Raw genomic sequence first — 12,832 nt, forward strand, 5'->3', positions numbered from 1 at the left:
GTTGAACACTTTTATAAATGACCACGGTTTCTTTAAGGGGATTTTAATCATTCAGTTACTGCAATTGGATTCCCAAATCAATCAAATTGTGGCATCACGGTCCTTCATTGCATAGGTGACTACTTAGATTGTAAGGTTTGTGATGTTTATTCATTGTTATTCAAGACAAAGACAATTAAATATATAGGGACAATTCGTCGTTGCGGTGGATTGAACAAATCATCCAATCAGGTTTAAACCAGTTCAGACAGGCCAGTTCATCTGCCAATCAGCTCCCATCAACCCCACCTGTCTTTGATTAAAGGTATTTAAGCAGTCTACCTGGACTGCCCTCTGCTTGCTCAGATTGCACCAGAACACACACCTGCAGCTAGGCCTGCAGACAAAGGCCTGGCTGGTGTGTTGGAGTAAAAATAATGTGCACCACCACCGGTTGGAGTCATGGTGTTCGTCAAGACGCCAATAGCAAGGTTAGTGGAGGAGTTTTCATTAATTTGCTGTTGGACTGGGTCGCTCAACCTGTTCACAGGGTTTCAGGAAGCCATCATGCATGTCCATCATGAATGTTGGAGCTAAGAGCTCTGCTGCTTTGCTGAGCTAAGTGTACCTCTGCTATATGACTTGTACTTTTAAGGGTCAAATCCTTTCTCCTGCTCTCTGTTGTACCTTGGAGGCGTCGAGTCTGCTTCTCTGCTCTGTGTTGATAAGACCAGTATGCTAGCTTTTAGCATCACCATTAGCTTTGTTGCTGCATTTATCAACATTCAGGGGTTTCCCCAGTCTGTAGCTCCTTAAATTATTTGGCTTTGCTGCAATGATTTGCAACATGTGTGCATTCATGAGTACTGGTACACTAAGCTTGTGTAATGCTAGCAGTAGAGCTTATCCTTTTAGTGTCTGTGTGGACTTGTTGCTCATGTCAGGATATATTTTATGAGTTTTCCGTTAGCTTGTCTATCATCTTCTCTTGCAATCCTGATTTATGCTTGTTTTTCAAATGTAACTAGTGCTAGCCTCTTTCCTGGTTAGCTTGGTTGAAGATGTATTTTGGCTAGTTATACTGGCAATTTGTATTGCCATTAGTTCCCTCCACCAAAAGCTGAAAGAATTTTAGCATTGGGGTTTGAATTATTGCTTAAATAAACTCTTAGTCAAAAGCTCTGCAGCAGTATAAAACTAATGTTATGCTATCCACAACAACCCCTGTGGTCTTGTACACTTGTTACCACCAACAATTTATAAATAGCTTTGAAATTCGGCCTATTTACTGGCATATTTGTAGAAAAATATGTAAAAATATCTTGAGCTGGTGTTACCTCTGACTTTATTTAAGACCCTAAACTAAAAAATCCTTTTAAAAAATCCTTCTGACCTGGATACAAGTGAACTGGACCTTCAACAGTTATAATCTGTTTCTGGGTTTGTGGCGGACGTCACATAATGTGGCCATCATTTGTTTTTTTTACAAAACCTCCCCATGATAAGAATGTCTCTTATTTATATGGCATCATTAGGATTTTTATTGCACTACTTATTTGCAGAAGTGTGTGACATCCCTATTTGTTTATTTAGATCAGAGTTGTTAAGTTAGTCTATTTAATTGATACTACTCAGTATTTGAGGATGGATCAATGATTGTGTTTGCACTGCTCACATGACTCTGTGCTGATGTGACTTGAAGCCAAAAAGAGTTTACTGCATCTCTTAGGTACATTATGACATTTTTTGTATCGCACAGTGTTGTATAATGGGGACGCAGCACGGCAGAAGAGTCTGAGGCAAAAAAAGGGTGGGGAGCTTTTGTCGTCAATTGTTGGACCCAGCAGAATGCTGGAATGACGCCTTTTTAACATTGTTTGAAAGTAATTTAGCATCTTTTTGGAGGGATAAAGTGACATGCTTTAAAAGCTAGGATGGTTCTTTATAACTTCAAGCAGCTTTTATGTTCTGCAAAAACTGCCTCATTATGTTTGGTCACATTGACGCAGGACTGAAAACATCAGGTCAAAATACATCAACATTCACGACATGTTTGGTGAGAGTCAACATGAAAAGTAGGTCCAAATATGACGCTGCATTAATGGAATAGAGGAATTCCACAACCACAAGGAATTGCATTCTGTGGTTTCACCTTGAACAATTTAAAAGGTTACACTCAATGTAACTGCTGTCAAACGTGCATGCTGTAATTGTGGATTTAATAGTGTGTTTGTCCAGTTTAAAATGTTTTTACCAAACAGGGTTACAAAGCAACTGGAACATTTTAATTCTGGCTAACTGATTTGCAGTGTTACTTAAGACGTCCGCCGTATCAGTGCAGTGACATGAGACGTACGAACTCTTAATTGAAAGAAATGTTAAAACTGGCCATTGGATATGTTTCTCCTCTCAGTTAGTGGTTTATCAAATTGATAATGAGTGTAAAATTTTGCCAGCTGTGCTCTTTAATGTTGCTATGGTTATAGGTTGGAAGTGGCTCAATTTAAAATGTTGATTAAAGCCATGTGGAGAAAACGGTAGGTCTTTGTGTGTACACAGCATGGAAGCATCTGGCCTCCGGTGTAGCCAGTTTCATTGATTTATAATGGAAGCATCGTGCCGCTGCAGTTGCTCTGCTGTTTGTGCTGAATGTAGCCAGAGGAGAAAGACGGAGATGAGCTTCCTCAGCTCACGCAGGAGGAAGACGTGGCTGCAGAGAGAGAATGAAATGCTCTGCATGCTGCTGCAGAGATTGTTGAACAGGAGTTTCGAGGAAGGGATGAATTCAAAAAAGAAATTTAATAAGGCACTTATAGCCCCAAACTCACAATGACTTAACACTAGAAGTTAACCAGAAGGGGGATGGGAGAAGCCTGCTGAGACCACCACTCATGAGCTCAACAGTTGAAGCTGGATCCGTTATCTAAAACTACTTGCAGAGAGTAGAGGCTTGTCAATTTTCAAAATAAAACACCATGTGCAGACTATCACTGCTATCGATCGCCACAACAGAGAGAAATGGACAAAATCTGACCACTAGATGCATGATAGAACACACAAACCAAGAAAACAACAACAACAAATGAGTAAAATGTAATGTGTCTGAAATGCTGCAGGTTGACGTGTAGATGTGCAGGACACCGTGACGCAACCGTTACTGGTGGAAATTCTTGCAAGGTACGCATAGTCTGGTCAAGCTGGCGTAAGAGGATGGGCCCAAGTCCGTTAGAAAGTCTGAAAGTACATTTCATATGAAGCTTTTATGTTTACAAAGCATAAATGAAGGCCATATGCTGAGGAAAGTGACCAGTAATTATCATCAGACTGACTGTGAGGGAGTAGTTTCCACATTGTCCGAGTTCAACTTTTGGCTTTCAGGTCTGGGAATTCAGTGGACTGAAGTTTAGTGGGTTCCTGTTTTAGTTTGAAATGTACTTTCCCTTTGTGTCAACTTGTGTTTTACTTCCCATCCATTTGTTGTCACATCAGTTGCTCAGTCAGCCCAGCCTGGTTCCTGTTGCCTTTTACCCAATCAGTTCCCCACCCGCCCTCATGGTCCACCACCTGATGTTCCTTGTCACATTAGTCCGGCTGTATTTTAGTCCTGTTGTTTCTTTCAGTATTTGTCAAAGTCTTTGTTCCATCTGTCTGCCGTGGTTCCCTGTGTATTTCACCTGGGTGAAAGCTAAACTGATGAGGCAAGCTAACCCATTTTGTTCCTGGTCTTCTTCTTCTTGTTCTTTTCGTTCATCCTATAAACCTCGGTTCATCTGGTCTGAGTTCTCACACTGATCCATCTGCCTTCATTCCACATTAAGCACAGGACTGAGTCAAGTGGGACTGCCGAAATATAGTTAAGCAGTTGGCAATTTGTAATCAACATCAGAAACGTCACGTGAAATTACAATTGACATTAAAGTAACGAGGAAATGAGGATTGAAACAACGCTAAGAACTGTGCTTCACATTAACTGTTGGGAAAAAAAACCCTTTCAAATATTAATGTTTATACCTGAAAGTCAGATAAACACCTGGAACTACTTTCCTGTCCGGGCGCAGTGATTTGACGTAGCACAACATACGCTGCATCGTAACATCGGTCAAGAAAAGAGGAGCGACTGCTGCCACTAATTCTAGCAGAGCTTGCAGATGAGGATGAGGAGGATTAGTTCAGGACAAACAAAGACCCTGATCCTGGTCTATGTGAACCAGAACACACAGAGGAGGAGCGGGAGGCTGGGGCAACATCTTGTAATTAAAAAAAAAAAAAAAATTTTGGATGCAGTTAAAGGTCGTTATGGAGAAAATGGCACTTGAGGACTTCAGAGATAGTTTTCTCTATCAGCCCACTGCTAGCGCTCACTGCAGCTAGGCTAACTAGCAGCTAGCTGGTGGGTCTGGACCTCTGTGACACACAGAGAGGAGATGATAGCTGTCTGCTTCTCTGACACTAAAAATGATGGGCAATAAGTGTACTTCCCATAATGTTGGCATTTCCATTTCAGGGGTAATACTCAAAAAAGTATAGATTCGAAAAGTACGTACGAAATTCTCTTGAATGTATATCCACCACTGAGATAAAACTAAAGCATGACAACAGGATATTGGATTTATGTATTTTTGGAAAAGTCCGTCTCAGTTTGACGTCCTGCTGGAACAGAACGGCATTAATGTGCCAGGGGAATGCCAAAGGACTTGTGGAGAGCAATTATTCTGGATTTCACACTGCAGCTTTGGTCAGTAAACATGACTCTGACTGCAATGCAGAACTCATCTGAATAATACTGCCAGAAAATGCAGGGAGACAAGGCAACGCTTCTTTTGAAAGAAAGGGGAGAGACTTAAGATAATTACCCGGCTCCCCCCCTCTCATGATGTGCTGAACACAAAAGATGTGTTATTGTTTTGAACATTTTCGAAGTGCTGTGCATTCTAAGCAGCATTGTGTCCAATTGTTTGTTCAGCTTGGTCGCCTTTATATTAATAGAAGACTACTTCAGTCCTGGGCTTAACACCTCGATGAAATATGGAAATGAGGATCAACATGTTGACTCACTAAGAGCTGCGATTTAGTCCTCATTTTGTCCTCCCTGTAAACTTTGGCTGAACATCCTGAAGCAGTGCAGCAATATCATGGACAAGTGAGCACCTCTGACAGAAAACAGTCTCGAATATCCTCTCGAGACGGAGAAGACTGGAGGTTTTTTTTGTTTTTTTGTTTAGGTTATAGGCAGACTGTTGTCCCCACTTGGCTCGTGTTGTGTAGAGGTAACAGCCCCGCCAGCCTGGTCTCTTGAGGCTCTTTCCCACTGGCAAATAAAAGCCAGATGTTAGTGAGGGTTTTTTTTGTTTTGTTTTTTTGTCTGCAGTGGGAACAAGTTTTAATTTGCATTCAATCTCAGGTCAAATGACTCTGCAGAAGAAGCACCGCGCATTTATCAGCTCCAGCTCTGATCGGCAAAGATGTGAAGCCCATAATTTGAGATCAAGCAGACGGAGGCAATGACTGATTGTCACCTCTGAAGCAAACTTCTGCAGCTTGTTGTTCACTGCCGGTGAGTTTGGAAAAAAACAATAACTTTATTGCCACTGCCCTCCATGCCCACCCCCCCCCCCCCACCCCCTCCAGGGGGTCCTGACTCCAAACCCCGTTTTTGATGACAGTTGAGTTTTTGTTTCCAGTTTGAATACAATTGTGATGATCAGTTTCTCCTCTTTACTACTCCTCTGGTGTCAGTGTGGAATGTATAATTTTAATTTTTTTTTAGCGTGATGATAATGTGCAATAATAGGATTTGTGTTAATATTGTAAGTCTTATTTTTCTGTTTTTTTTTTTTTATTTAAATGTTTAGTTTTGTGCCATTCCAGTTAAAGTAAAATCAAAGGGTTGTATTGGCCTTGAATGTTTCAAAAGAATCAGAATTTCAATTGTACATGCACAAGCTGAGAATAGTTTGTGTGTATGTGTGTATTTGACAATGAGACGCTCTAACGATCAAGTCCACTAAATGAACTGCACAATGATGCGGATGAGAGGAGGAGTGGGTGAAAGGCCGGAACAGGTTTGATTGGAATAGCGTTCAAACTCGCTTCAAAATGTCCACGCTCCCTAAATGCCCCTCTGCCAGCTTATGAGGACCGCAGCGAGCGTGTGAGGGTGGCGCTGGCTGTGAGTCCAGTTAACCTTGAGTCAACACTGAGGCTCATCACAAACATCATTACTTTCTCCTGGCTTGTCCCTTTTCCCTCCTCAGTGGCTCAGGTCTGATAGCTGTGTACAAAAGAGTATGAACAGACGGATGGATGGCCTAGTTTGATAAAGAGTGATTGACTCGAGGGCTGCTGTTTACTGAGAGCATGCGAGTCTCCAGCACTGTTCAGAGAAAAAGCTCTTAATGTGTCTTAAAGAGCCCGTATCATCGGCATTATACCTCGCACACTGCCACATGGACTCATCATCAGCGGGGCTTCACAGGCCAGGTGGTGCAGTGACTCTTACTTGGTTGTTGCATTGTCGAAGTGAACGGGAAGAGTCTGGCATTTTGACAGAGGCGTCGTGGGAACACCAAAGCTACATCTTAACACTTTGGCTGTGACAAACAGCACTGATAACTTGCAAATGAAATGAAAGTTTGCATCTCCAGAATGTTTTTAACGAGTCTCCCTGGAGTGTGGCATAATGACTAACTCTGGAATGGGGAGAGCGTGAGTCAGATTGTGTGAGTGTGTGTGTATTGGGTCTGCATGCAGCTCTCGGCTTTCCTTTGCCCGTTTATGCACCAGCGGCTCTGGGGACTCAGTCAGGCAGTGGAAAGACATGAAAAAGCCTCTACAAAACTGTTTGTTTTTATAAGGAATGGCAGAGTAGGGAGGAGGAATCCACTTAATATGAAAAAGCGACATTTTTCCTGCTCACACTTCCAGATATTCAGTAAGACCATAACACAGAATTAGCATCAAGAATATTGTCATTTTTATAACCATAATTGGGAAAACCTCACCAAGGACTTCATACATTAGCAACATAAATGTTTTGCATGAGTAGTTACGAGTTGTTTAATTTAAAATCTTGTGTCTTCATATCTAATGCATAAATTCCGTTTTGCAGGATGTCCTGTTTCTGTACCAGGGATAGATAGACAGTTTTTTTTTTTTTTTAATTTTATTTATTTATTTATTTTTTTACAAATAATTGCCATTATTTTGAGTGATACTGCAATTGTGATGGAGCTAATGTTCACTTTTACATAATTTTCAAGTTCATTGAAAAAGCCACTAAGATAATTGCGTGATTTTTGTGGGATCTGTGCCAAAGATGTTTTCCCATGTCTGGAGAACTTAATGTGTCAACAGGACATCTCTGCAGCAACACCACATTTGCATCAAAGGTGGTATTTGGCACACAGTAAACTTCTAATGCACCCTTCTTGGATTTGAACAGTGGTTGGCCATATTACAATTTTTTTATTACATTTTGTTTCATTGTGCAGCCCTTTCCTGTACATATTCAGAATCAGGTTTCTTGCGCAAACGCTTCATCCAGTGTCACCTGGGACGTGAGGATGAGCTGAGAGGAGTTTCGTGGTCGACGGTCACATCCCGTCTGTCCTGTTCTCGTGAGGAACGCCTGGAGGAATTTTTATTATATTTGGTATAAATGTCCTACACATTATTATTTTACAGACTATTTCATTATAAGATAGTATTTTTGAGCTTGTTCGGCTCTTAAAAAATGTTCACCTGTTGAAGGGAAAAATTAATAATGCCGTTTTTTTTTTTTCCCCACACACTGCAGGGAAGTACCTATGAGAGAGAGAGAGAGAGAGAGAGGTTCTAGACAGAGAAGATTGAAACGTCTCATTTATTCAACTTTATCACTTATCATGTCATGTGGAGCTGGAGTGAGAGACGTGGCTCACCCCGGACAGGTTGGCCAGTCAATCACAGCGCCGACGCACAAAGACACACAATCATTCACACTCAACACACCGACAGGCAGCTCTCATGTTTTGGCCGGGATGCCTTGATTTTTACATGATGAATACGGAAATGCATACCAGGGAAAGCTAGAGGCTGAGGCCTGAGGAGCTTGATCCAGCACTGGTCGCATCCTCATGTGGGTGCTTCATCTATTGGTGAGAATTATTTTGTTGCGGGGGGGTGTTGATGCACGGCGCAGAATGGAAAGGTTACGTTCCAGTCCTCACTGGTTGCTGTCTGACGTTAATGGATTCCTTCACACCTCTTTGAAAGCATTACTTTTCTCTGGCCAAAATGTTATACTTGTCACTCATCTGAGGGCAGCTGGGCTCGCTGAGGGACGTTGCTTTGCTTCTGTACCACACGTGCCAAAAGTTCCTCAGCTTTAATACGGAATGCGCTTTGCTGTGCCGCACAGATATGACTACATGGATATACATGCTGAAAGTGGCTCGAAAAACATTTGTTCGTGCCACTCGAGATAAATACGTCATGGTGATCCATGTACTCCATGCAAATTTTGCTGACAAGTGTTTGTTTTTGCTTCATAAAGAAAATTGACCAATAGGTTTTGATTTAGAATGTTTTCACTGGCACCAGCTGGGAGAATTTAGGAAGTAGTAGTGGAAGTAGACATGGTGGTGTTTATACCTTGTCCAACTTCAAATGCAGTAGACTGCTTGCAGTATCATCACCAGCCATAACCGTTTCACGACCAGTGTGGGGAAATGTCGTGCCGATGGAGGTGCTCCAGGTCAAAAGTACTCCAACAAATGTAGTAAATTTAAACGGCACTCTCAGGATAAACCTCTTTGAAACTGCATTCTTCAGATATACTGATGTTAACTTGAGTATTGTGTTTAAAGATTAACATCCATTTTTATACCTCAGTGCCTGGACTACTGTACACGAGAGGCATCCGTCCATATATATATCATCCGTATATAGATAGATCTTTTTCTTGTTAATGTGATATCTGCAGAACATTGTGAGGGTTCAGATTTGCTACAGATGTCCACTGGGACTCGATGAGGAAGTAAAAAGATTTTAGTGGTCAAAGGTGAAAGGTCAGTGTCACTTCCCATAAACAAGATATCTCTGGACGGTCTTGAGGAAATTTCTTCAGATGTAATACAAACATCCACTGGGACTCAACCATGACCTGAAACAAAATCTGGTGGTCAAGGTCACTGTGAGAAGGCCGTGTGTGACATAGTATTTCTACTTTAGACTAAGACGACATTATGCACGATACAATTTAACAGGAAGGAGATGCAGAGATTTTATTCTCTCCTGAAGGTGACTTGGCGCTGGGTAATATTTGAAACTGAGGGCAGAAATTGCAGTTCAAAGAAATGACTGATGTGCACAAAAGCGGTGAGTAATATACTAATTTTCAATCAGGAGTCTGACAGTAAACATCCGCTAATTAATATTCTTCAGTATGAGCTTTGATATGGGCTGAATGAAAATGAGACTGTCTTGTCTGACAGAGGAGAGGAGAGTTACACTCCTCAGATTCCTCTGTCTCTGTAAAGGAGAACTCCCAGTCATGATGCTTCTCGTGTTCATACAGAGGCAAACGGTGAAATAAGGCCACCAGTGGGTGGATGTGCAGCGTAAAAACTCTCATTCCACCTCTGTGTACTTTCATACAGGCGTTGTAATATTCCTGTCTTGAAAAGTTTGTGTAAGGGGGGGCCTGTACTTGCACGGCTCAAGCTTATTTAATTCTTTTATGATGTCAAAGGAGCATCTTTGCTTTTCCCTTTCAGCTGCTTCTTCTGTTTTTGTCCCATCAGCTGGAAAACATTTTGGAATGAGCAGCATTTTTTTTTTTTTTTTTTATACTGAGACACTTTGCTTGTTATGCGAGAGAATATGAAAAAAAAAAAGTTGGGACTGCTTCCTGTGGATGAAATAAAGACAGAACAACAGATGGAGAGAGTACAGAGAGGTTTGTGATCAGATGACCCTCTGGTTTAAGATCTCTTCTGTTGTTGTTGTTGTTGTTGTTGTTCAGCTCTCGTACGTGTAGGAGGCGACGGTCCCTCTATGGAGGATTTGTCCTGCCCCGCCTCAGCTGTGACTGGACGACCTGGTGAAACGTGACAGTGACACACTGCTGTTTGTTTTTATTGGCTTTTGTGGAGAAGCAATGTGGTCAACTGTGGTTGTGTTTAAACGTTAAAATGAACTGGTTTAACTTGAGATTAAGCTGAATTATTCTTAAATATGTTATCTATTCCTTTTTATTAACTGGCCGTGAGTGGAAAACAGCGAGCTTTTGGCGCTCGTCGTTCCCGTTGAAAACAAAAAGGTTCTCAGGACTCAGTCTCTAAGTACAGATCCTTTTTAAAAAAAAATAAAAATAAAATAAAAAATTGTGTTGAGGCTAACAAAGATGTTTCCTAAAAAATGACAACCACTCACAGAAAGTAATGCACCATGACACTGTCGTTCAGACTCTATTGGGTAAACTCTTTACCTGAATTAATTAAGAATATTGTATTACTAATACTCAACGAAGTACAGCAAATCTGTTGTTGAGGTTTTGAGTCGGGGATTCAAGTCTTATGTTTTAAAAAAAAAAAAAAAAAAACTCCAGAAGGAAAAATGAATTGGCTGTAGACAAAATGAAAGGGAAAACATACATTGACATACAAATTGCTAGTTCTAGTCAATTAAACGCTCGTCACTGAAAGCAAATGTTCTAAAGTGACAGTAAATGAGCATCTGAGCATATTTCCAGTGTCTTCTAGCAAGCAGAACTCACTGAAAGGTGCCATAGAGAGGTTGAACGGGGCATTAATTCTTGTTCTGTGGTGTGATATGTAACTGCACAAAAAATGGTTGGGTCTGTAATGGCTCAGAACCTTCCTAAAAGGCTCTCTGAAACCGCGATGTTACCATGTTGGGTTTAGAATGCGTCGTTTGTCCCTATTGGGGTCGTTTCTGACCTCATCTGGCAACCTCATTATTTATGCAAGTGCATGAGTTGACGGCGATCAGTTGCCGTTGTTTATCTGGCAACCTCATTTAACTACTACTCTGTGATTGGCTGCCCTCACTGTCACTGAAAAGAAAGTACTCCCACTTTCTCGGCTAACTGTCGCCGGTGCTAACTGACTGCTACTGTCAATTGACAACATTCCATATCATACAACAACATTCGTAAGATAAGATACCAAGTAGCCACTGCCCATTCGCGGATCCAGCCGTATATGCAATGGCGGGGTGGCCGTCGGGACAACCGGGAGTCCCGGTGGCCTGGCCCCTTGGTAGCCTGCCTGGCTGGCGAGATTCCTTCCCCCTCAAGCCAGGCCAGGCCAGCTAGCGACAGACAGCGCAGATAAAACAAAGGTCTCAATTCTATCGAGGCCATTCTTTCAACCAATCTGCTCAGTCAGTGCTGCTGCTGCAGGCTCCAGTTTGTGTCGCCCTAGTGAGCGAGCGCTGCGAGAGAGCTGCACTCTCTGCTCGCTCGCATAATCGCCCCCTCCCGAAATATGTCGAAGGGGCGTGTGTGAAAGGGTTGGGTTCAGTGTGTGTGAGTGGGGGGGGCACTGACTGAACTGTGACGTAACACTTCAGCCAAAAACGCATTGGTCCATTTTCCCGCGGCGATTTAAAAAAGGGGAGATACTTCAAACAGAGGTTATGACACCGCCTCACACTTCGTGTGTGTATTCCCCACAACTGGGGGACGTTGAATAAACACCAAAAACAGGAAAACTCTGATTTTCATTCTGGGTGACCTTTAATGTGTCATCATCAGATTTTGAACCGATTCTGTTGCACCTACAGCAGGAAAGATGGAGCCGCAACCCCATGGTGCTTTGATTGGCTTTACAGCCTTTTCCAACACTCATCGTAGATCAAGGACACCCAATGCGTTATGCAAGCAGGTGAAGTGAACTGTTCATGTTTGTGCCTGCTGGAAGCCGGAGGAGGCGTATTGTGGTCTCTTCACCGTCCAGTCTTGTGCTGCTGAGCACACAGAAGGTTACAAAAACCTGTGCAGCTCTTCCTACGGTTGCTTTTTAATTGGAAACCTCATATTCATTCAATACATGTGGAGAAATAAAAGAGGGTGGTGTGGGAGAAAAGCTGATAATTCCTCACCTTGCCATCCTCCAACTTAAACACCTTTTAATAATTTTATATTCCTGCATGATGCATCGCCAACCTACAAGCGAATTAGGAAAGAAACCGGAGTTGAGCGGGATTTTGAAACAGTCCCTCAATCTCTGTCCACTACCCGAAGAAGCGGGGCGGATTCACGTTTATTACCAATACAGTGTAGACTTGCCTTGGCGTCCACATCTTTGCGTCATGATGATCTGTGTCACTTTAATCATATAAACTTGCTCACTCTCCACTGAGATCCAACTGACTTGCAGGCGGAGCAGTGCAAAATGGAGGAAATAATTCAGTTACACAGATGGAGGGAGATTACAACGGCATTTTCACTTTCTTATTCATCATTTTGTCGTGTTATTGTTAGATGTGGCGCAGAATATAGAGGGAGGAATTGTCCTTGTGAAAGCTATCCTTGTTTGATTTCCCTTTTTTTTTTTTTTTTTTTAAGAGGATAAACTGCAGCTCAATACCAGAGCCTACTCAAGTGTACCTTTACACTGGGATTTTTTTTGTGTCTGACTGCAGCAAACACAATTGAGTTTACACACAATCCAAAAAGAGATATTGGATATCGCACAGGTTGTACGCTATGGAATACATAAAGAGGCGGAATACGGTCATTCCCAGCGCGACATGTTTACTTTGGCACCTCAATACAAATGAGACCAAAAACCTGGAAATAAATCCACAACTACCTGCTCCTTTGTCTCAGCCCTCAAGAGTTTTATTT

At 42.0% G+C, this 12,832-nt stretch overlaps 1 long non-coding RNA gene across 5 annotated transcripts in view; it reads left to right on the plus strand.

Moving 5' to 3' along the window:
• Positions 1 to 326: 326 nt before the first annotated feature.
• Positions 327 to 12,832, plus strand: part of LOC147251824 (uncharacterized) — a 90,338-nt gene continuing 77,832 nt past the window's right edge. For all 5 annotated transcript variants that reach the window (XR_015118691.1, XR_015118693.1, XR_015118692.1 and 2 more), the window contains exon 1: positions 327 to 470. This is a non-coding gene — a long non-coding RNA (uncharacterized LOC147251824). The remainder of the gene's footprint in view (positions 471 to 12,832) is intronic.

This window comes from Aulostomus chinensis, chromosome 12, assembly GCF_037954235.1.
Source record: "Aulostomus chinensis isolate RoL2024-O1b breed Wild chromosome 12, RoL_Achi_v1.0, whole genome shotgun sequence".
Taxonomy (NCBI): Eukaryota; Metazoa; Chordata; class Actinopteri; order Syngnathiformes; family Aulostomidae; genus Aulostomus; species Aulostomus chinensis.